The sequence below is a fragment of the Hypanus sabinus genome, unplaced genomic scaffold (assembly GCF_030144855.1).
Source record: "Hypanus sabinus isolate sHypSab1 unplaced genomic scaffold, sHypSab1.hap1 scaffold_276, whole genome shotgun sequence".
Classification (NCBI taxonomy): Eukaryota; Metazoa; Chordata; class Chondrichthyes; order Myliobatiformes; family Dasyatidae; genus Hypanus; species Hypanus sabinus.
The window spans coordinates 120,001-142,421 of NW_026780896.1; the positions used below are offsets into that span (position 1 = coordinate 120,001).

At 41.6% G+C, this 22,421-nt stretch overlaps 1 protein-coding gene and 1 pseudogene across 1 annotated transcript in view; both read left to right on the top strand.

Annotated features, from left to right (window-relative positions):
- Window positions 1-17,751, top strand: part of LOC132388183 (zinc finger protein 850-like) — a 65,930-nt pseudogene extending 48,179 nt beyond the window's left edge.
- Window positions 1-22,421, top strand: part of LOC132388181 (zinc finger protein 239-like) — a 39,665-nt gene that overhangs the window by 7,278 nt on the left and 9,966 nt on the right. The gene's annotated exons all lie outside the window — the stretch shown is intronic.

The following is a 22,421-nucleotide window of genomic DNA, read 5'->3' on the forward strand; positions in this document are numbered from 1 at the left end:
GCCTGTCATACCTGTGAATGTAACGCTTGGAAAATTTTGGTTAGTTGGCATATTTATTTCCCCATCTCTTCCAATATCTAATTTTGCTGGTAGGCTTTCTGGGAGCAATGGTGCACAAAGTCTTGGTCCCCAGGATATCCTCATGGGCCATCCATGAATGTTTTGAACAGGTGACAACCCCGCTTTCCCCTATGGGGTAACCCTCGTGGAATAGGGCTAACGGTAGGCCCTTCAACCAAGTGAGTCCAGCCTCCGCCGTTAGTTTGGCCAATTTACTCTTCAGAGTGTCATTGGCTCTTTCCACTCTGCCAGTGGCCCGTGGGTGGTGTACACAGTGTAATTGTTGCTTGATAGCTAGTTCGTTACATACCCCTTCGTTTACTTTCACCACAAAGTGTGGGCCATTGGTAATTCAATAAAATCAAATTGTAGACAGAAAAACGTCCACCTGTCAAGGGACTCGTACCCGCTGTGCAGGGTGCAGGTTACCAACCATTCCCTCTTGCCCAGGGGTGGTAAATCATGTATATAATCAGCCAATATTGGTAATAACTGTGTAGGAACACAAACCTGTCCCGCTGGGGTAATCCATAAAGCTAGATCAGCATCTTTCTGGCACCCCATCTGGAACCACAGTTTGCGCTCTTCCTCCGAGGCGTCCCCCTGAAAATTACGTACCTCCCTCATGTCCGGCAAACCCGTTCTGCTTGAGTCATGGAGGGTTGTTTGATGGGAACCCGAGGAGGCTGCAACTACTGAGGATTGTGCCGCACTTTTCACTGTCTGATCTGCTAGAGCATTGTGTTTAGTGACACAGTCGGACATGCGTGTGTGGGCCGCACATTTCGTAATAGCCAAAACTCGAGGTAGCTGTACAGCGGTGTGTAAGTTGTTTACAAAGGTGGCATTATTAATGGGTGGCCAGTGGAAGTCAGGAATACCCATGTTCCCAGAGAACCCATAGTCATGTACAATTCCAAATGCATAACGGGAGTCTGTGTAAACGTTCCACTGTTGTCTGTTGCTGGGATACAGGCACGAGTCAGAGCAAACAGCTCAGCCTTCTGGGCAGAGTCAGATCCTTAAAAAGAAGCTTGCTGAACAATTTCACTGTCTGTCACTATCGCATAGCCAGAATATCGTTTCCCTGCTGGATCCACAAAAGAGTTTCCATCCTCATAAAATTGCTTTGGGCTAGAGGGGGATATTGCAGAATGGATGGGAATGTCTGTCCTTCCTTCACAGTGACCTGGACAGGGGGACAGTTGGTGTGACCGACTTCATGGCCTGAATTTGCTCAGAGATGTGGTACAGCATCTTGGGATTGGTCAATATTAAAATTGTGTCTCACCAGATGTCCCGCCTTCACCTCAGACTCCTTCCAGTATCGGAGTTGGACCGCAGCCAAGTCTTGCCAGTCTCCCTCGGTGCTGGAGGCTTGTTTCCTCAGGGTGTAGGCAATGAACTCTGGGCTCTTTGGCTTGAACCCAGGGCAAACACTAACAGTGGTATGGGGAACCACCAGTTCTGTCTGTCACCAAAGGAAATCCGGAAATTTGGCCAGTAATGCACTGCCCACTTTTCCTTTAACCTCTCCAATCACCTTGACCGGGAACTTCTGTCCCTCGAGGGGTGCATAACATTGGCTTTCCTCAGCTGAGCACCCCGTAGGGTCATAGCACAGAGTCACGTAGGGGTCGACCACTGACAGAAGGGGTTCAAACGCAGTGGAGTCCAGATTAGGTGCCCACAACAAGGGGGGTCGGAAATTGGGGAAGCTGTCAGTTGTTTACCTGTCACAGGGTGACACTATTGCCTGTGCAGAGAATCTCGACTTCCAACAGACAGAACAAGTCTCACCCTGCTGGATTACACCCCCGACTGCTGGGTGCTGACTGTAAATGAAACCACACACTGGTTCCCGTGGAATTCCACCTCCAGTGGCTGGTTATGTGAATACGTACGTTCCATGTCTTCGAACCCAGACAGAGTGAATGTTGTGTCTGATAACTGCAATCCCTTTTCCGATACTATTTCCCAATTGAGAGTGGTTGTAGTTGCCCCTATATCAATCATGAACGGAACTGGAATAGCAGCAACTGTCAATATTACACTGGGCTCTTCCTGAGGGATGGTACTGATGGTAGGAAGCATCCTTGCTTGTCAATTTCTAAACGGGTTGTTGTCCCCACCTGTCCCTTGGTCGGTTTCTGTTCCCATTTCTGATCCCCAGATGTAGCCCACTCACATCCTTCTTCCCACTGAACATATTCACCTTTAATATTCTTTTCATATCTTTTTATTATTATTATTTAAAAATAGCACAAGTGCATCGAAGTAACAACACTTACAATGCCTCATAAAAATTATCTTAAGGATTGAAAAATTTGTGAATTAAAAAGAAACCCATTGGAGGTACAACCCCGGTGCCATGCGTCATAAAATAAGCTTCCAAAAATAAAAATCAAACCACCAAAAAGAAAGAAAAGATATATAAAAAAAAAATTACATTTAGATCGTGGAGTTAACTGAAATGATAATAACGAGCAGATGAGCCCCATCTCTTCTCAAAATCAATTAAAGGTACAAAGGTTCGACTTCTAATTTTCTCCAAGACGCAGCATCACCTGAGGGAACCATTGTGACAAAGTAGGAGCTGATATACCCTTCCATTTCAGCAAGGTGGCCCTCCTAGCTGTCAATGTAACAAGCATGTTGGTGAGACACAGAAATACAATGGATATTTTGAGGAATTATTCCAAAAAGCATAGTCAATTTATTAGGTTGTAAATTGATTCTGAGTGCTTTAGAAATTGTCGAAAAGACTGACTTCCAAAACTGATTTAATATTGAACATGACCAGAACTTACGTGTCAGTGTGGCTATCTCATTTTTACATCTGTCACAATACTTGTCAACATTGGGAAATATTTTTGGAAGTCTCTCCTTCATCAAATGGTAACGATGTACAATTTTAAATTGAATCAGTGAATGCCAAGTACAGATCGAAGAAGAGTTAACCAGCTTCAGAATCCGTGTCCAATCCTTCCATATAAAAGGGAAATTGAGTTCCTTCTCCCAATCCTGTTTAATCTTAAGTAAAGGACGCTTATCCCTTTGCAATAATAAATTATAAATTCTTCCAATAGAACCTTTCAACAAGGGGTTCATATTCATAATAGTATCTAACAAATCAGCCTCCAATATGTAAGGAAAATTACTTAAATATTTTGTTAAAAATGTCTAACTTGAAGATATTGTAAAAAATGTGAATATAACAGAGAATACTTATCGACAAATTGTTCAAAAGACATCAATCTGCCTTCTTTAAATAAATCCAAAAAATAATTAATACCTTTATTTTTCCAAAGTAAAAAAAATTGGAACACTCCAAGAAGGATTAAAAAGTAATTACGATAAATTATACTACAAAGTTTAACTTCTTTAAGATAAAAAAATTGCGGAACTCGATCCAAATTTGTAAAGAGTGCTTAACCACAGGATATAGGTTTATATTAGCAACTTTAGCTAATTGTATAGGTAGAGTAACTCCTACTAACGAAGTTAAATAAAACTGTTTCACAGCTCTCAGTTCCTGGTCTACCCAGATTGGCTGATCATTCCTATCAACCCAATAAAACCAAAAGGACATACAACGCAGGTTAACAGCCCAATAATACATTCATAGATTAGGCAAAGTGAGACCATCATCCTTTTTCAACTTTTGCAAATGACGTTTACTAAATCTTGGTCTTTTATTATCCCAAATAAAAGATAGAATAATAGAATCAATCCGATCAAAAAAATTCTTAGTAAACAAAAACTGGAATATTCTGAAATAAATATAAACATTTTGTTGGGCGGAAGCAGACATTTTGCTTGCTTCTTCTGGAATAATCCCAAAAATTGCTGTAAGTGAATTAGGTTGAACATCCACATCTATAACCTTAGATAATTTTCCAAACACATCCCTCCAGAAATTGTTTAAACTTACACATGACCAAAACATATGTTAGAGTAGCTACTTCTTCAGTACATCTGTCACAAATAGGGCTTATATTAGAAAAAATGTGCGCCAATTTATCTTTGGACATATGGGGCCTGTGTACTATTTTAAACTGAATTAAGATATGGCATTAACAGATAGGTGAATTATTGACTAAATAATAAATTTTACTCCACTGATCATCTGAAAGTGAATGTTGAAGTTGTACTTCCCAGGTGCATTGAACCCTATCATTTGGCGACATGCGAGCATTCATTAACTGTTTATAAACAATTGCTATTAATTGTTTTTGAAAAGGTCTAAACTGAAAAATAGCATAAGCCAAATTTAAAGAGCAGGCTGAGGGGTAAATTGGTAAAAAATCACGTTAAAAATTCACAGCCTGCAAATATCTGAAAAAATGTGTATTAGAGATAACATATTTGTCCATTAACTGTGAAAAAGACATTAAACAGTCTTGTAAAAACAAATCTGAAAAAGTCCACTAAAGGAGGGAAATTGGCTTTTTAAAGATCCTGATATTTTTAGTAATTATAGCACCTAAATATCTAAAAGAATCCATAACTTTAAAAGGAATATTATCATATATATTGACAGATTCATTTAACGGAATTCACTTCTACTAAAATTTATTTTATATCCTGAAAGGTCTCCAAATTAGTCATATAATTTTACCAAAGCAGGAATAGATTATTCAGGCTTGGATATATATATCAATAAATCGTCAGTGTAAAGAGAGATCGTGTGCATGGTCTCATTCACAAGAATCTCATGAATATTTTCGGCTTCACAAAGAGCAATAGCAAGGGGCTCTAATCTTAAGTTAAATAACAAAGGACTTAATGGACAACCTTGGCTTGTCCCCCGTGATAGCTGAAAAAAGGAGACCTACAGTTATTAGTGACAACAGTAGCAATTGGAGCTTTATATATCATTTTAATCCAATTATTAAAATTAATACCAAAACCAAATTTTTCTAAAGCGTTAAATAAATATTTCCATTCAATTCGATCAAATGCTTTTTCAGCATCCAAAGATATAAGGCATTGTGGAGTTTTAGAAGAAGGTGAATATATAATGTTAAATAATATCCGAACATTTGAGAAAGAATAATGACCCTTTATAAAGCCTGTTCGATCTTTAAGAATGATTTTACTCAAAATACTCTCCAACCGATTGGCCATTATCTTTAAGTGAATCTTAGCATCAACTTTCAACAACGAAATAGGTCTGTATGAGGGACAATCAGAAGGATCTTTATCCTTTTTGAGAATTAAAGAAATAGAAGCTTCATAAAAATTAGAGGGTAAATCAATTTTCACAAAAGATTCTTTAAACATCAACATATCTGGAGAAAGCAATTTTCCAAATTTTTTATAAAATTCTACAGGATAACCGGCAAGTCCCAGGGCCTTACCAGACTGCATTGAGAAAATAGCTTTATGAATTTTGGATTCAGTAATTTAGGCATCCAGAGTTTTTTGATCCTCAACAGAAATTTTAGGAAAAGCAATCTTTCGTAAAAAAAAAACATTCATTTCAGAAGAGTCTACTGGACATTGAAATTTATAAACTTCAGTATAAAAGTCTTGAAAAATCTTGGTAATTTCTTCATAATGCCGAGCCAGGGTACCATCTTTTCTACGAATTTTCAAAATTTGCCTCTTGGCTCCGGCTGATTTTAATTGAGATGCGAGTAGTTTATTATTTTTATCTCCAAACATATAAAATTGGCTCTTTAACTTAAGTAGATAACCCTCAATTGAATGCGTTAATAATAGGTTATATTATGATTGAAGTTCCACCCTTTTTTAAAATGTCAATATTAGGGGAAGTCACATAGATATTATCTAAATCTTTAATTTGTTTTGAAATTTTATCTAATTTTGCTTTAGCCTGTTTTTTAAGTTTAGTTGAATAAGAAATAATCTGACCACGTAAAAATGCTTTAAATGTATCCAATATAATTAATTTAGACATACCTCCTATATCATCAAAAAGAAAGAAATTATTTTGTGTGGCTTTCGATAAAACTGGTAACGTCAGAGCTTTGCAATAAAGTCTGAGACATGTGCCATGGTGGACGGCCAAAAATGTCATTGTCAAATTCAAAGGACAAACTCAAAGGCGTATGATCAGGTATAGCAATAGCGTCATATTCACAGTTTTTAACATTAGGCAAAAGACGGGGATTAACTATAATATAATCAATCCTTGAATATACTTTATAAACATGGAAAGAAAAAGAATATTCTCTGTTATCAGGGTGTAAATGTCCCCATAATTCGATCAACCCAAAATCAGTCAAAAAAGAGTTAATAACTGATGCAAAACGATTTGGAAGTCGTTGATTAGTTGAGCTCTTATCAATCATAGGATTTAATCAAAAGTTAAAATCCCCACCCATTAACAACATAAACTCATTTAAATCTGGCAGTAAAGCAAATATTCTTTTTAAAAAAGAAGGATCATCTAAATTAGGACCATACAAATTAACCAAAACAACCTTTCTATTACAAACACTCCTTTAACTATTAAAAATCTACCATTAGAATCTGATTCAATTTCCTATTGTGTAAATATATTAGATTTAATAAAGAGAGACACACCCTTAGTTTTGCTCTGAGAGGTAGCATGGAGTTGTTTTCCATTCCACCAGCAAAAAAATCTATTTTGATCTCCTGTCTTGCTATGTGTCTCCTGAACAAAAATTATATCAGGTTGGAATCGATTAATAATTTTAAGTCTTTGTTTCATTTAATAGGATGATTCCAACCACGTACATTCCAACTTATTACATTAATCCATTTAACTGCCATACTATAATTTTATTGTAATTGACTTTATACTTGCGAAGAACGCATACCATTATGGGATTATCAAAGATGGCAGTGATGAAGAATAAAGCCATATAGAAAACACGCATGCTCCGGAACCACCCAATGGGAAAAAAACTCCTAACTCTAAACCCACCCGCCCTCCCAAAAGCCTGAAAAAAAAGCAAGTGAGCTAAGATAGATGCAATGACATGGGCCACTCTGTTGGTCTCGTCTCTGCCTCCCCCCAGCCAGTACATAAAATATATAAAACGACCTTGCAAGAAAGACAGTAAAGTCTCAACAAAGGAGAGTGTTTACATTCCATCATTTTTTTAAACAGAAAAATAATCAAAATAATATAATCTCTTAGAGAGAAAAACCAGCCCCATCTTAAGTTTAGCTTTAAATCCCTAAGAAAACTTTAAATTCAGTTATAGGGCGCTATAATAAAACAGATTTAAAAAAGTTAATAGTATACTTAACAGAACTAAATTGATGAAAATATTAATTAGTAAAATCATAGTAACTTAACCCTCCCAGATAAATATATAAAAAGAAACCCTGTTGGTAGAAAAAAAAACTACCAGTTAGTAATTTAAGAAACAACAAAATATCAAACCAAATATTAGATAAAGGGAACAAATCCTTTTATCCACTTTTCTCAGTCAAATATGTAATTAACCATTTAAACAGTCAAACTTGATCCGTAAATCTTCTTTCCAAAAAAAATCAGATAGGATATAATGATGAGCAGGTTTTCTTTTCTTCTTTTATTAATCTGTCAATGAAATATCCAAATAGCCTTCATATATCTTCTTTTCGTAGTGTGAGTAATATACAGATAATCAAACAGCTTTACAGATAGTTCATTCGGTAGTAACGTTAGTGATGGTGACAGGTATAGCCTGGACAAAATCCAGCTCGACTTTTGGGTCAAAGAAAGTACATGGGGAAGAATTAGGAGGAAAAACTTTCATTCTTGTCGTGTAACTCAAAGAGGGAATTCGTTTCTTATCATATGCTTGTTTCATTACCAAAGCAAATCTTGCTCTTTGTTCCATTACTTCTTTTGGATAATCTTCGTAAAAACGGAGCTCAGACTCATTGAATCTGAAAACTCTGTTTCTTGCCTGTCGCATTATTTGATCTTTAATTTTAAAGTGATGAAAACAAACCAAAATAAATCTTGGTCTGGTTGAGTCTTTAAATTTCGAAGTGGACAGCCTGTGTGCTCTTTCAATAGCAGGTGGCTGTGATGAAATAGTCAGAAATAGATCATGAAAGAGCTTAGCAAAGTAAATCATTAAGTCTCAATTTTCAGCTCCATATTGCAATCCAACGATTCATATGTTGTTTCTGCGAGACTTAGTTTGCAAATCAATAATCTTATTAACGATATTTTTCCAAATGGGTTGTAGTTTCAGACAGTTTTTGCTTAGTTGACTTCAATTCCTCTTCATGATTAGTAACTTGAGTTTCCATATCTTTAAGATTTCCCAGAAATAAGTTCATTTCATTATATTCATTTCCAGTTGATCTTTAATTGCCTTATTCTGATCTTGAATTGATTTCAGTGTCCAAACAATATCTTCAGCCCATGATGGCATTTCAACAGATCTTTCCTTCGGCATCTTTCCTTTTCCATTACCTTTGTCAGTAGGTTCATGCAGATTTTTCCCACTTCTCATAGACATAGACATATCACTCCCCTTCAAGAATCAGCAATTAAAAATTTGAAATTCAAAATTTAATCTGTGAGCGGGAGAGAAAACTAAGAGCAGCACAGGATTAGTGCTACTCCATCGACAGACAGAGGCAGTTTCCATTCACCTGTAATGTTAGTTCTCTTCGGGGTTGATTGGCATTTGAAAGCCGTGTTCCAATGATACGTCAAAGCTTGTTGCATTCGATTTTGGTCATTGTCTGGCCAATTCATATTATTTGTTAATGATGTGGGCTAACTTAGTTGGTAAGCATTGAAGCAGTAAGACATTAAATTGGGGGGACAGATTCCCATCATTAAAGGCTTGGTCTCCTGAGAAAGTGCTGTAGCAGGCCACAAAACTCTACAGGGTCGATATGCCAGACACGGGTTCGGGATCCCGTATTTCCCTATCAGTTCTAACTTTAGACTGACGTTCCTGCCTTTCTCTCCCATGTAGGCTGTCCTCGGTTTGCGTACGGTGTTTCTCCTGCTGTCGTTTTCGGCGCCCATCCACCCATTCACGCTCTGTTTTTAATGTCTCCCAACCTTTGGTGTTCCTTCTGCAGTACTTACCTCTATACTGGTGATTGCCAACCTGTCGATTGTGATCGACTAGTCTATCTTTGAGACTTCGCCAGTAGATCCCGGGAAAAAGAAAGGAAGAAAGAAACTGTTGAGAGATTGTTTCCGGGTTGTGGGGTTTTAGTTCCATTCTTTCTACATGCGTGTAACTACACAGTGTCCCCAACCACTGGGCCGCGAGGAAACAACATGAGTCAGCTGCACCTTTCCTCGTTCCCTGTCAGCCCACTGTTGAACTTGAGTGCACGCGAGGTCATCAGTCGCCGAACCGCAGTGACACCCTCATGCCAGAGATCACCAGTTGGCCTCGGGCGGCCGGTGGGAAGTGCTGTCACTACTGGCCTGGAGTGCTGCCTCTAAACCTGTTTAGCACACTGAATGTTCGTGGGGAATCCAGTGCTAAAATGTTCGCAGACGACCTAATTCGGGCTCAGTGTTTCATAGGTATCAGACCAGCTACCGTGCTGTGATCTACTGAAACAAACTTTTGTCGGCTGATAGGTCCTACAAGGGAGGGTGGGCGCGTGCCCTGTCACACTCCTTGCTCGGCCGGTCACTCTCTCCGGACTGTGACTGCCGTGACCCCGGCACAGGGACCTCCGGTCCTGACATTGTCCTCTCACCCGACCCACGAACAACCAAACCAAGCCAAGGCAACTGGCGGCGGGCCGGCAGGAGGCTGTCCAATGAGGCAATGAAGCCCTCCAAACTGCTTCGGTACCCCGAGTCCAAGCACCCTGCACTTAAACGCAAATGTGTTGAGCTTTTTCAGCGGAGAAAACTTGAGCAGTGCGGGACAGAAGCTAAGTGCCGAGAGCTGCGAAAACTAAATTACAGAATAGACTGGACATAAGGAACCAGTTTCGAGTATCGCTGTATTCCCATTGTGTTTAACACCCCCACCCACCCCATCCCCCGTCGGCCGGTCCGCAAGAATATTGTCAATATTAAACCGGTCTGTGGTGCAAAAAAAGGGCGGGTGCCCCAGTGTTTATACATTATTGCTACTTCCAGGTTGTGGGGCTTTACTTCCGGTCTTTTCTGCCCTGGTGCGCATGTGTGTAACTAATTGATCTGGGTTGATCTTGCATTTTACTAAGGCCAAGGTAGGGGATCTTGGGCTTAAAATGGTTGGTGACCACTACTCTATCCCTTTATCACATGCATTATTCCTCCAACTTGCTGATAATATACTGTTCCACTTTAAAGGTATGTCACATACGGAATTTTTTCCAGTTAGCCAAGGATTTCCTTCTACGCCACTGTGTGGTGTTGGGATATCATGTACAAGGCAAGTTACAGCAGTAGTTTGCCATTGCCTTCTGCTGGGTGAGTTGTTTTGTTCACCAGCTCTAACCCTGCACAGATGAAAGTGATTCGAACTCGGGACCTCTTGCCTCAAAGTCCAACGCTGAAGCCACTATGCCACCAGTGGCATAGCCAGCAAAGTTCCGCTTTACATCTGCCTTTTCCTTCCATTCCCTTTTCAACAATTTCCACTTCTTTCCTCAGTTCTTTTTAAAAATCAAATTTACTGCTTGTTCTCATGAGGTAATAACCCAGGCTCCTGCACCCTCCCCCATCCATGGCCGCATTTTGTTCTCCAATTTCTTATTCAGCACTGCACTCAACATTCAAAAATATTTTTCCTTGTCTGAAGAACTCTCATACAAATTGTATCGGGCTGCTGCTGGCCTACTTGTATCAATTGACTGCAATTGACCAATGTAATTTATTGGGCACAAAGCTTCCTGCTCAATTAACAATGAGATAAATTTACCCGGCCTGCACCTCCTGCTTAATTGATGAATTTACCTGGCATGTCTGCCTCCTGGCCACTTAGTAAAATTTTGCCTACCTTATACAAATCTCCCAACAAATTCTTTCCCGATCCTGTCCAGGTATGTGATCAGCCTTGAGTGAGGCACCGTATGTCCAAAGGAACTAACGGTGAGTGACAAATACCCATTGGGCTCCCTTTCGGTCTCTGCAGTCCCCAGAGTGGTCCAGCTGCTTACTCAGCCCGACTGCTTGGCACTCCCTGTATTGGGATCCTGTTCATGATGCCAAATGTTAAAGTTGAATCTGAATAAAACAGGAGGCCAGCTTCTTATCGACGCCATGGTTTATTGTGCATTCAAATAACTGCAGGAGTTTTGAGACCCAGTTGTCAAAAGGGAGCACTGCCACTTTCTGACAAGTCAAATGACTTAGGTTACAGCCATATATTTATACATAGTACATCCCATACATTAATATTGCAAAATGTTATTTGAACTGGCACACACCCTAAGTGTGTTGATGCAAAACTTAATTACTTAGATAACAGAGTTTGGTTTTAATTATAGATGGATGGACTGTCCAGTCCTTTTCAGTTATTCCCTTTGCAAGGCCCTGACTTAATTACAAACAGATGTTCATTCCTGTCCCTATCAAAGAGTCCTCCTCCCTTTACTCACAACGAGGATACAATGTATAATCTGATCAGCTCTGAATGTGTCTCTCTGCAAGCCACAGAGAACTGGTAATGAGTCTGTCTTAGCTAAACGCTGAAGACTAAGTTCACTTCAGTTCAAAATTCCTATTCACTCCCAACTATTCTTTTAGCCAGAGGTTACACAGGTTCAAAATGAATTTTTTATATACCCTCAATTCCTCAGGAGGGTTCAGGGGAAATATTTATGCCCAATATAGAAACAGGTGTTACCTATGTGTATTGTGGCAATACAAGAGGTGCTGGAGAATTTGTAAGTGGGAAGAAGTGGAGTAATATTTGCAAATCTGACTTTTTAAAGCATAATTTAGCAAGCAAATCACATATGGACAATATGCAAAAGCTTTGATGAGAAAATCCTTCATTACCCGTTACAGGCCTGCTACATAGGTTGTGTGAGAGTGCAGATGAGCTCAATCAAACCCAGGGGAGATCAAAGTACTTATCAACAGTGATTTTCTAGCTGTGAAAACAATTACCTCTCTCTATAAAATTTACTGTGCACATGTCACCGAGTAAAAAAAAAAGTGCACAGTACATGATTTATGTGCACACTGGTCATTACAAATTAGAGGAGACATTGGTGGGAAGGTGGTGAGACCTCCAGTGTCCCTGATGTCCTCACCTACAAGATGTGCACCCTGCACGTTATGGAGATGGAACCTGAAATGGATGAATTCTGGATCATCCAGGAGTTGGAGGGTGTGATAGATATGACATGAAGAGAGGTGAGTTACACCCAAGGTGCAGGGCACAGGAAACTGGGAGAGAGTCAGGAAGGGGAATGAGGTTAAATAGCCATTGCAGAGTACTCTTGTGCCCATCAAACACAACAAAAGGTAGACCACTTTAGAAACTGGTGGTGAAGGGGATTACCTGACAGAAAAAAGTCAAAGACGTGATAGGGGATTCATTAGTTAGGGGAACAGAACAAGAGGGGACTGATATCCAAGTGGTAAGGCATGCTAGTGCTAGTGAGGGTGGAGCGGGTGATGTGGTTAAAATAAGCTGTTACGGGAATAGGAGCCAGAATGACAAACAGATAATGGAGAGGGTGAATTGAGTTGAATTGATTTTATTTGATACATACTTCATAAACATGAGCAGTAGAAATCTTTATGTTATGTCTCCATCTAAATGTGAAATGTGTAATTTATGGTAATTTATGATAGATTGTTTGTACATAGGACAGTCAATATAACATCGAAATGCAATTGTATCAGCATGAATTAATCAGTCTGATGGCCTGGTGGAAGATGATGTCCCGGAGCTTGTTGGTCCTTTTGCTGTGGTACCATTTCCTGGATGGTGACAGCAGAAACAGTTTGTGGTTGTGGTGAATTTGGTCCCTGATATTCTTTGGGCCCTTTGTATACACCTGTCTGTGTAAATGTACTGAATAGTGGAAAGTTCACCGCCACGGATGTGCTGGGCTGTCCGCAACACTCTCTGCAGTTTCCTGCAATTAAGGAAAGTACAGTTCCCATACCAGGCAGAGATGCAGCCAGTCATGATGCTGTCAATTGTGTCCCTGTAGAAAGTCCTCAGAATTTTGGTCCCCATCTCCAACTTTTTCCACTATCTGAGGTGACAGAGGTACTGCTGTGCTCTTTTCACAACACAGCCGGTATGTACAGACAATGTAAGGTGCTTTGTGATGTTTTTGCTGAGGAACTTAAAGCTGTTCACCTTCTTAACCCCAGATCCATTGATGTCAATAGGGGTTATCCTGTCTCCATTCTTCCTGTCGTCCACAATCAGCTCCTTTGTTTTTGTGACAATGATGGAGGGTTTGTTTCCTTGACACCAGTCAGATGTTCAGATCATAGATAGATTCAGCAGTTAGATGGTTGAGCCTGGTGCAATGAATGTGCTGAGCTGTGTATATCACAATGCAAGAAGCATCGTAGGAAAGCCAGATGAGCTTAGGTAGGGAATTATGATACTGTAACCAATATTGGGACTTGGTTGCAGCCAACAGTCTCAGGGATTTAGAGGAACAAATTTGTAGAGAGATTGCAGACCATGCCAATAAACAAAAAGGTTGATTCAGTAAGTGATTTTAACTTTCCACATATTGACTGGGACTCCTAAACTGTAAAGGACTAGATGAGGTAGAGTTTGTCATATGTGCCCTTAAACAATACGTAGAGTTCCTGATGTAGAAGTGTGCAATAAGCTGTTAGGGAATGATCAGGGCTGTGACAGAAATTAGTGATCATAATGCCATGAGATTCAAAGTAAATATGGAAAAAGAGAGGTCTGGACCACGGGATGAGATTCTAAAATGGAGAAAGGTCAATTTTGATGGTATCAGAAAGGATCAGACAAGTGTGGTTTGGGACAGGTTGTTTCCTGGCAAAGGAGTACCTGTAAGTGGGAGGTCTTCAGATGTGAATTTTTGAGGATGCAGAGTTTGTATGTGCCTGCCAAAATGAAAGTTGAAAGGTAACTGGTCCAGGGAACCTTGGTTTTGAAGAGAAATTGAAGCCTCGTATATATTATTCCACTAAATGCCTCAGACTGTTGGGTGCTACCGAGACCCATTAATGACTACAAGTCATGATTCCATGCACTGAGCTCATCTGAATTTTTTTGTTGTCTTTTGGTTTCTCAAAGCTTCCGAATATTTGTTCTTTTGTTTGTCCTCTCTTTGACATTTATGTTGCTTTGGCTTCTCATTTTAGCCACAGTTCTGTCCTCCTGTCTTTCTGATGCTTCCACTTCTGTGGAATCACTCAGGTCCCAAATTGCTCCAGAAACTCCAGCCACTGCTGCTCAATTGTCACTCCAACCCTTTCCCTTCCAAACAAGTTTGGTCAGCTTCTCTGCCATATAAACATGGAGAAGTTCAGTAAAGAAACAGGCTATTTGTCCCATCTAGTCAATTCCAAAAAAGCATTTAAACTTGCAGTGCGATCTGGACCAGCTGGCAAAATGGTTTGAGAAATGGAAAAAGGAATTTAATGCAGACAAGTGTGAGTTGTTGCACTTTGGTCTGACCTACCGAGGGAGGTCTTTCACAGTGACTGGTCGGGCACGGAGGAGTGTTGTAGAAGAAAGGGACCTGTTGTAGAAGAAAGTCCTTAATTCACTGAAAGTGGTATCACAGTTAGATAGAGATGGAGGGGAAGATTTTAGCCCAATGGCCTTCATGAACAAAAGTACTGACAACAATAGATGAATGTTATGTTGACTTGTAGAAGACATTGGTGAGGCCTAATTTGGAGTACTGAGTACAGTTTTGGTCACCAACCTACAGGAAAGATGTAAGGACTTTGAAAGAGTTCAGAGAAAATTCACAAGGATGTTGCCAGGTCTGGAGTACTTGGGTTAAAAGGAAAGATTGAACAGGTCAGGACTTTATTCCTTGGACTGTAGGAGATTGAGGGGAGATTTGATTGTGATAGAGGGGCATAGATAGTGTAAATGCAAGCTGGCTTTTACCACTGAGATGGGGTGGGAGTACAACCAGAGGCCATGGGTTAAGGGTGAAAGGTGAAATGTTAAGGGGAATATGAGGGGAAACTTCTTCACACAGTCATCGGGGTGTGGAATGAGCAGCCAGCTCAAGTGGTGCATGCGAGCTCGATTTCAACATTTCAGAGGTTCATGTAGATACCTGTATCGTAGGGGTATGGGAGTGGGCAGATTAAATAGTTTAGCACAGACTAGATGGTCCAAAGGGCCTGTTTCTGTGTTGTAATTTTCTACAAGAATGTGAATTATTACAAAAATTCACTCTGTCTTTTTAACAGCTGTGCGGACCAACCACTCACCTCAACAGGAATTTTTAATATGGCATTAAAACTGTGGCACTTTACGTTAATAATACATAAAAGAAAATCCTAGATGCACATCAAGAAAGACTAATTGCATGAGACTGGTTTTGTTACTGTGGGGCCAGGCACCCATGCAGCTCAGCAGGAACAGGGAATAATACCAATGGAGAGAGTCTAACTCCACCAAGGTACAAATTGGAGATGACAGAAATGCCCCATTCTTATAGAAACAGGAAGAGCATCAAAGAATTGATGGTCATTCCAGATACCAGCACTCTGCCCAGTCAGGAGATGATTTCTCTGTCCAACTTGGGTAGAACCTCACTGTAACAGTGTGATACCAGGTCAAACCTTGGTAACTCAAGTAATCTCATCTGAAATGTTGTCCTACACCCATTGATGAATTTTGTAAATCTTTTTACAGGTTAAAAACAAGAAGGAATTTGTCTCCAGGAAGTTCAAACACGGCACACCTGTTTTGTTGTCTCTGTCTAGATATTTAAGGAGCAAGGGATTCAATCGACCATCCTTCCTGCTCAACTGTGGGGAGGGATTTATTCGGTCATTTGACCAACTGGCAACCCGTCATTTTACACAGGAGAAAGGCTGTTCACCAGTTCAGACAGTGGGAATGGATTCAGTCGGTTATCACAATTGAAGGTACATCAGTAATTTCACACTGGGCAAGGCCATTCACCTGTTCTCTGTGTGAGAAGGCGTTCAGTCGGTCATCCCACCTGTGGACACACCAGTCAGTTCACACTGGGCAGAGGCTGGTCATCTGCTGAATATCTGGGAAAGGATTCACTCAGTCATCTGACCTAATGGCACACCAGCGTGTTCACATTGGGGAGAAGCCATTCACCTGCTCAGTCTGTGGGAAGGGATTCACTCAGCCATCCACCCTACAGAGTCACCAGCGAGTTCACACTGGAGAGAGCCTTTCACCTGCGCAGAATGTGGGAAGGGATTCACTAAGTCATCCACCTTACTGGTACATCAGCGAGTTCACACTGGGGAGAAGCCATTCAGCTGCTCAGTCTGTGGGAAGAGATTCACTCAGTCATCCCACCTACAGAGTCATCAGCGAGTTTACACCGGGGAGGGGCCGTTCACCTGCTCAGAATGTGGGAAGAGATTCACTTATTCATCCACCCTACAGAGTCATCAGCGAGTTCACACTGGGGAGAAGCCATTCACCTGCTCAGAATGTGGGAAGAGATTCACTTATTCATCCACCCTACAGAGTCATCAGCGAGTTCACACTGGGGAAAAGCCGTTCACCTGCTCAGTCTGTGGGAAGGGATTCACTCAGTCAACCCACTTACAGAGACACCAGCGAGTTCACACTGGGGAGAAGCCGTTTACCTGCTCAGAATGTGGGAAAAGATTCACTGATTCATCCACCCTACGGAAGCATCATCGAGTTCACACTGGGGAGAAGCCTTTCACATGCTCAGTCTGTGGGAAGAGATTCACTGATCTATCCACCCTACTGAGGCATCAGCGAGTTCACACTGGAGAGAGGCCGTTCACCTGCTCAGAGTGTGGGAAGGGATTCACTCGGTCATCCCACCTACTGGCACACCAGCAAGTTCACATTGGGGAGAAGCCATTCACCTGCTCAGTATGTGGGAAGGGATTCACTCAGTCATCCAATCTACAGAGACATCATCGAGTTCATACTGGGGAGAAGCCGTTCATCTGCACAGTCTGTGGGAAGCGATTCACTGATCCATCCACCCTACTGAGTCATCAGCGAGTTCACACTGGGGAGAAGCCGTTCATCTGCTCAGAATGTGGGAAGAGATTCACTGATTCATCCACCCTACGGAATCATCAGCGAGTTCACACTGGGGAGAAGCCATTCACCTGCTCAGTCTGTGGGAAGGGATTCACTCAGTCATCCCACCTACAGAGACACCAGCGAGTTCACACTGGGGAGAAGCCGTTCACCTGCTCAGAATGTGGGAAGAGATTCACTGATTCATCCGCCCTACTTTGTCATCAGTGAGTTCACACTGGGGAGAAGCCGTTCACCTGCTCAGAATGTGGGAAGAGATTCACTGATACATCCACCCTACGGAAGCATCAGCGAGTTCACACTGGGGAGAAGCCGTTTAACTGTTCAGAATGTGGGAAGAGATTCACTCAGTTATCCAATCTACAGAGACATCATCGAGTTCACACTGGGGAGAAGCCGTTCACGTGCTCAGTCTGTGGGAAGAGATTCACTGATCTATCCACCCTACTGAGTTATCAGCGAGTTCACACTGGAGAGAGGCCGTTCACCTGCTCAGAGTGTGGGAAGGGATTCACTCAGTCATCCCAACTACTGGAACACGTCAATTCATAGTGGGGAGTGGCCGATGTTATGAATCCCTACGTTTCGTTTGCTGTGGACTGTCATTTTAAGAGAGAGAAATTAAGAAGTCTGACTTGCAGCTTGTTTACATTGCTCGCAGCTTGTTTCGTTTTAACCGAGGACACAGACACTCAGAGTCAGACGGAGACGGATGAAAAATGAAAGGATTGAAACCAGGGAAATAGTGGCCAAAGGTCACTGTTTAGAACATTCCTATGCCCACAAGGGTGGGTTAATTATCCATTTGCCGTACATCGAATGTGTGGTTGTCACCTCATTTAACCCATAGGAGTGGATCTGATTTGGGATATCCTGTTTAGACCACTTATGTGTTAACCCTTGCCTGTGTGTGATGTGGTCATTCATTTGAAGATGATACCCCTCATGACAAGTCACATTCGGTGATAATTCCTATGTAGATTTGTAAAGATGATGGATAAAATCTACAGCAACTGTTCTCTCATTTTAACACTGTGGAACCTGCAGAACAGACAGACAGACAGACGTACTTTATTGATCCTGAGGAAAATTGAGTTTCGTTACAGCCGCACCATCCAAGATAGTGTAGAAATATAGCAATATAAAACCATCAATAATTAAATAATAATAAGTTAATCTTTGCAAGTGGAAATAAGTCCAGGACCAGCATATTGGCTCAGGGTGTCTGACACTCCGAGGGAAGATTTGAAAAGTTTGATGGCCACAGGCAGGAATGCCTTCCTGTGATGCTCAGTGTTACATCTCGGTGGAATGAGTCTCTGGCTGAATGTACTCCTGTGCCTAACCAGTACTTTATGGAGCGGATGGGAGTCATTGTCTAAGATGGCATGCAACTTGGACTGCATTCTCTTTTCTGACATCACTGTCAGTGTCCAGTTCCACCCCCACAACATCACTGCCCTTACGAATGAGTTTGTTGATTCTGTTGGTGTCTGCTACCCTCAACCTTCTTTCCCAGCACACAACAGCAAACATGATATCACTGGTCACCACAGCTTCGTAGAACATCCTCACCATCGTCCGGCAGATGTCAAAGGACCTCAGTCTCCTCAGGAAATAGAGATGGCTCTGACCCTTCTTGTTAACAGCCTGAGTGTTCTCTGAGCAGTCCAGTTTATTGTCAATTCGTATCCGCAGATATTTTTAATCCTCCACCATGTCCACACTGATGCCTTGGATGGAAACAGGGGTCACCGGTGCCTTAGCCCTCCTCAGGTCCACCACCAGCTCCTTAGTCTTTTTCACATTAAGCTGCAGATGATTCTGCTCGTACCATCTGACAAAGATTTCCACCATAGCTCTGCACGCAGCCTCATCTCCCTTGCTGTTCGACATAACTGCCTTCTCTTGACATTTACCCTAAATTACAAATATCTCTCCCATCACCTATTTTGTGGATAAACTGAACTTTCATACTTTACCATCTGAAGACTCCAAGCCTTGTTTCCCCTGAGCTCAATAGTTTGGGAGTTAAATTTACACACATATATACACATAACACTGTTAATTTTCGTTTAACTTGCTTAAGTTACTATATTATAAGTGGATACTAATAAGCATTGTGGTTTTCACATCAAAAACAGACTCCAGTAGTAGTCTGTTGCTGCTGGTTCGTTTCTGAAGCGTTACAGTTCGCCTGCATCTGGGATATGATCAAATTTGAGGATTGATTAATTATCAATTTCATTGGGGAAAACTCTTTTGATTTATTTCTGTTTGGGAAATTTGCAGCAATGGATGTTGATCGATGTCAGGAAGCGCCAACCTCTGAGGCATTAGAGGACGCCAGAAGGGTTGAGTTGTTGAGTATTGCTGAAAGGTTAAAACTTGTTAAGGTGAAATTGACAATGAGGAGGGCGCAGATGCAGAGGGTGATAGCTGAACATTATGTATCTGAGGGTGTGTTTAAAGTGGAGGAGTTGGGAGTGTTTCCTGAAAGTGAACCTCGTGAGCATGAGCTCCAGTACAAGTGAGAAAAATTAAAGATGGAGGCTGCGGAAAGGCAGGCAGTTTGAGGCTAGAGAGGCAGAAAAACAGACAGAAAATTGTCTCATAAAGTGTGATAAAGGGAAAGGCTTAGCATGCCTATACTGCTTTGCCAGTTGATGAAGCAGCTGATTTTTTTTATACTGCACCAATCATCGCCACTGGGCTATAAACGTGCAGGAGCAGTGTGTGGTTCAGTGCTTTGCTCAAAAACACTCACACTGCCTCGGCTGAGGCTCGAAAACATGACCTTCAGATCACTAGTTCAACACCCTAACCAGCTGGCCACGCACCACACATTATGACCTAGTGAAGCAGGCTGTGCTCAAAGCTTATGAGTTGGTCCCAGAAGCATAAAGGCAAAAGTTTAGAAATTTCTGCCTTTGTGACACCATCTGGTTTGTGTGAATACAATGCCTTTTGAAAAGAAAAATGCTCCAGGAACATCCCAGAGAATGATTAATTTTGAAATTCGAGGGTTAGAACACACAGATGCCTATATTGATGACTTAGTCACAGGGAGTGACACTTGGGAAGAGCATATCTCTGATTGGTAAGAAGGCTCTTAGAAGGTTTCTGGGAATGGATGGATATTATCGTAAGTTCTGTAAGAACTTTGCTGCTTTCGATCTTCCTCTGACTAATCTCCTGAAGAAGGGTGAAAAGTTTGTTTGGACTGAACCTTGTCAGGAGGCATTTGATCGATTGAAATATATTATTTGTGATTAGGCCAATCAATGTAGTATTCTCAGCAAAATTAATTAGCAGATTGGAGCTGTGGGTGGCAACACAAGTCATGGGTGCACAGAGAGTAAAGGAGAGGGCCAAAGTGACAACCCTGTGGGGTATGTGTGCTGAGGGTCAGAGAGACAAAGGAGATGGAGCCCACTCTTACCACCTGCTGGCGATCTGACAGAAAGTTCAGAATCAAGCTACACAAGGCAGGGTGAAGGCCGAGGTCTCTGAGCTTCTTGTCGATACATCACGCCTTTGTATGGCTACTGCTATGCCCATGACTGCAAGGAACTTCAAAGAACTTTGGAGAGCAGAGAACATCAGAGAAACAAGCCTCCACTCCATGGACTCTCCCTACACTTCCCCTCCCTCAGAAAAACAGGCCATGTACACAAAGAACCTCATAACCTGGATATTCTTGCTGCAAACCCGCTCCCACATTGGCGGAGAGATACAAAAGCCTTAAAGTGCGTAACACCAGGCTGAAGGATGGCTTCCTGTCTGCAGTTATAAGCCAAATGAATGATAAAATGCACTCGGCCTCACAATGTAACTCGACGTGACCCTGCACCATATGTCTATCTTCACTGCACTTTCTCTGCAGCCATAATACTTAGTTGCATTTATTTTTTTGTTGTCTATGAGTTCAATGTAATGTATCAATCTGTGTGGATGGTACATCAGGCAAGATTTTCACTGTAGCTCAGTACGTGATGATAATAAACAAATACACCACTTTAATTGTGTGGAAATATTAGACAGACTGAGCTTCTGCTCCGGAACCACAGAAGGAAACTGACCAGTTGTCATTTCAGTGGAAAGCAAATATATGGAAAATGCTTCAATCTCACATTACAATCTGCAGTAACTGGGATCAGGTGACCGGCGGTGGGTCTCCCATATCAATATCAGAATCAAGTTTAATAGCACCGGCATATGCCATGAAATTGGTTGTCTCTGCGGTAGCAGTAGAACCTAATTCTTAACAAAAGATTTTAACAATTGTGACTTAAAATAAGTATATATATATATAGTACAAAAATAGAAAAAAAAAATAAAAATGTAATAAACTATTCTAATTGTGTAAATGTAATAATCTATTTTAATTGTGTGGAACTATTTGATCCGGATCTCACTGCGTTGTCTGAAGGGGACAAAGGTGAAGCTACATGTACACGTAGAGCAGTGACCCGCAGATGCTGCAGATCTGCAGAAAAACGTGAACAGGAAACGGGATCAGGTGACGGGTGGAGGGTCTCCCTCCTGAACTGGTGACTCTGCTCCTCGGCCCTCACACGCTGCCCGACCCATCCGCCGCATTGCCCACATTATTCCATATTTACACCAGATACATGTCTACTTTTCCACACCATATCTACCCCGATCCCTTTCCCTCCACCCCCAGCTCACAGAGTCACGGGCTCGATTCCCATCCCCTTTTTCAGAGACTGGGATCACTGGTTCAACCGGTAATGATGTTGTGCATTTCAATGTGTTCACCTCTCAGTCCTCGATTCTCTAAATGACATTTAGGGTTATCACATTTGATCTTTCTTCAGGTTATGACCCCAACTCTCCGGGGATCAGTCAGTTGAATCTTCATTGCACTTTCTATAACAAATACTCTCTCACCTCTTTGTTCATCCTCTAAGGAATTAATTTCCATCTTCTGCAGCCCCGTGTTGCACCAACTGCTCACCTCCCACCCTTGTCACTATTTTCACCTTCCACCTCCCCCCTCACCTGGATCCACCTCTCACTCCTCAGCTCTTGCCCCATCCCGACCCCTCACCTCTTTTCTCTGACTATTTCCCCTCCACTCTCAGTCCAGAGGGAGGGTCTCGGCCCGAAATGTTGACGGTCCATTTCCCTCCACAGATGCTACCCGACCCACTGAGTTCCTCCGGCAGTTTGTTCTTTGGTCTGTATAACCCGTGTTAATATGGG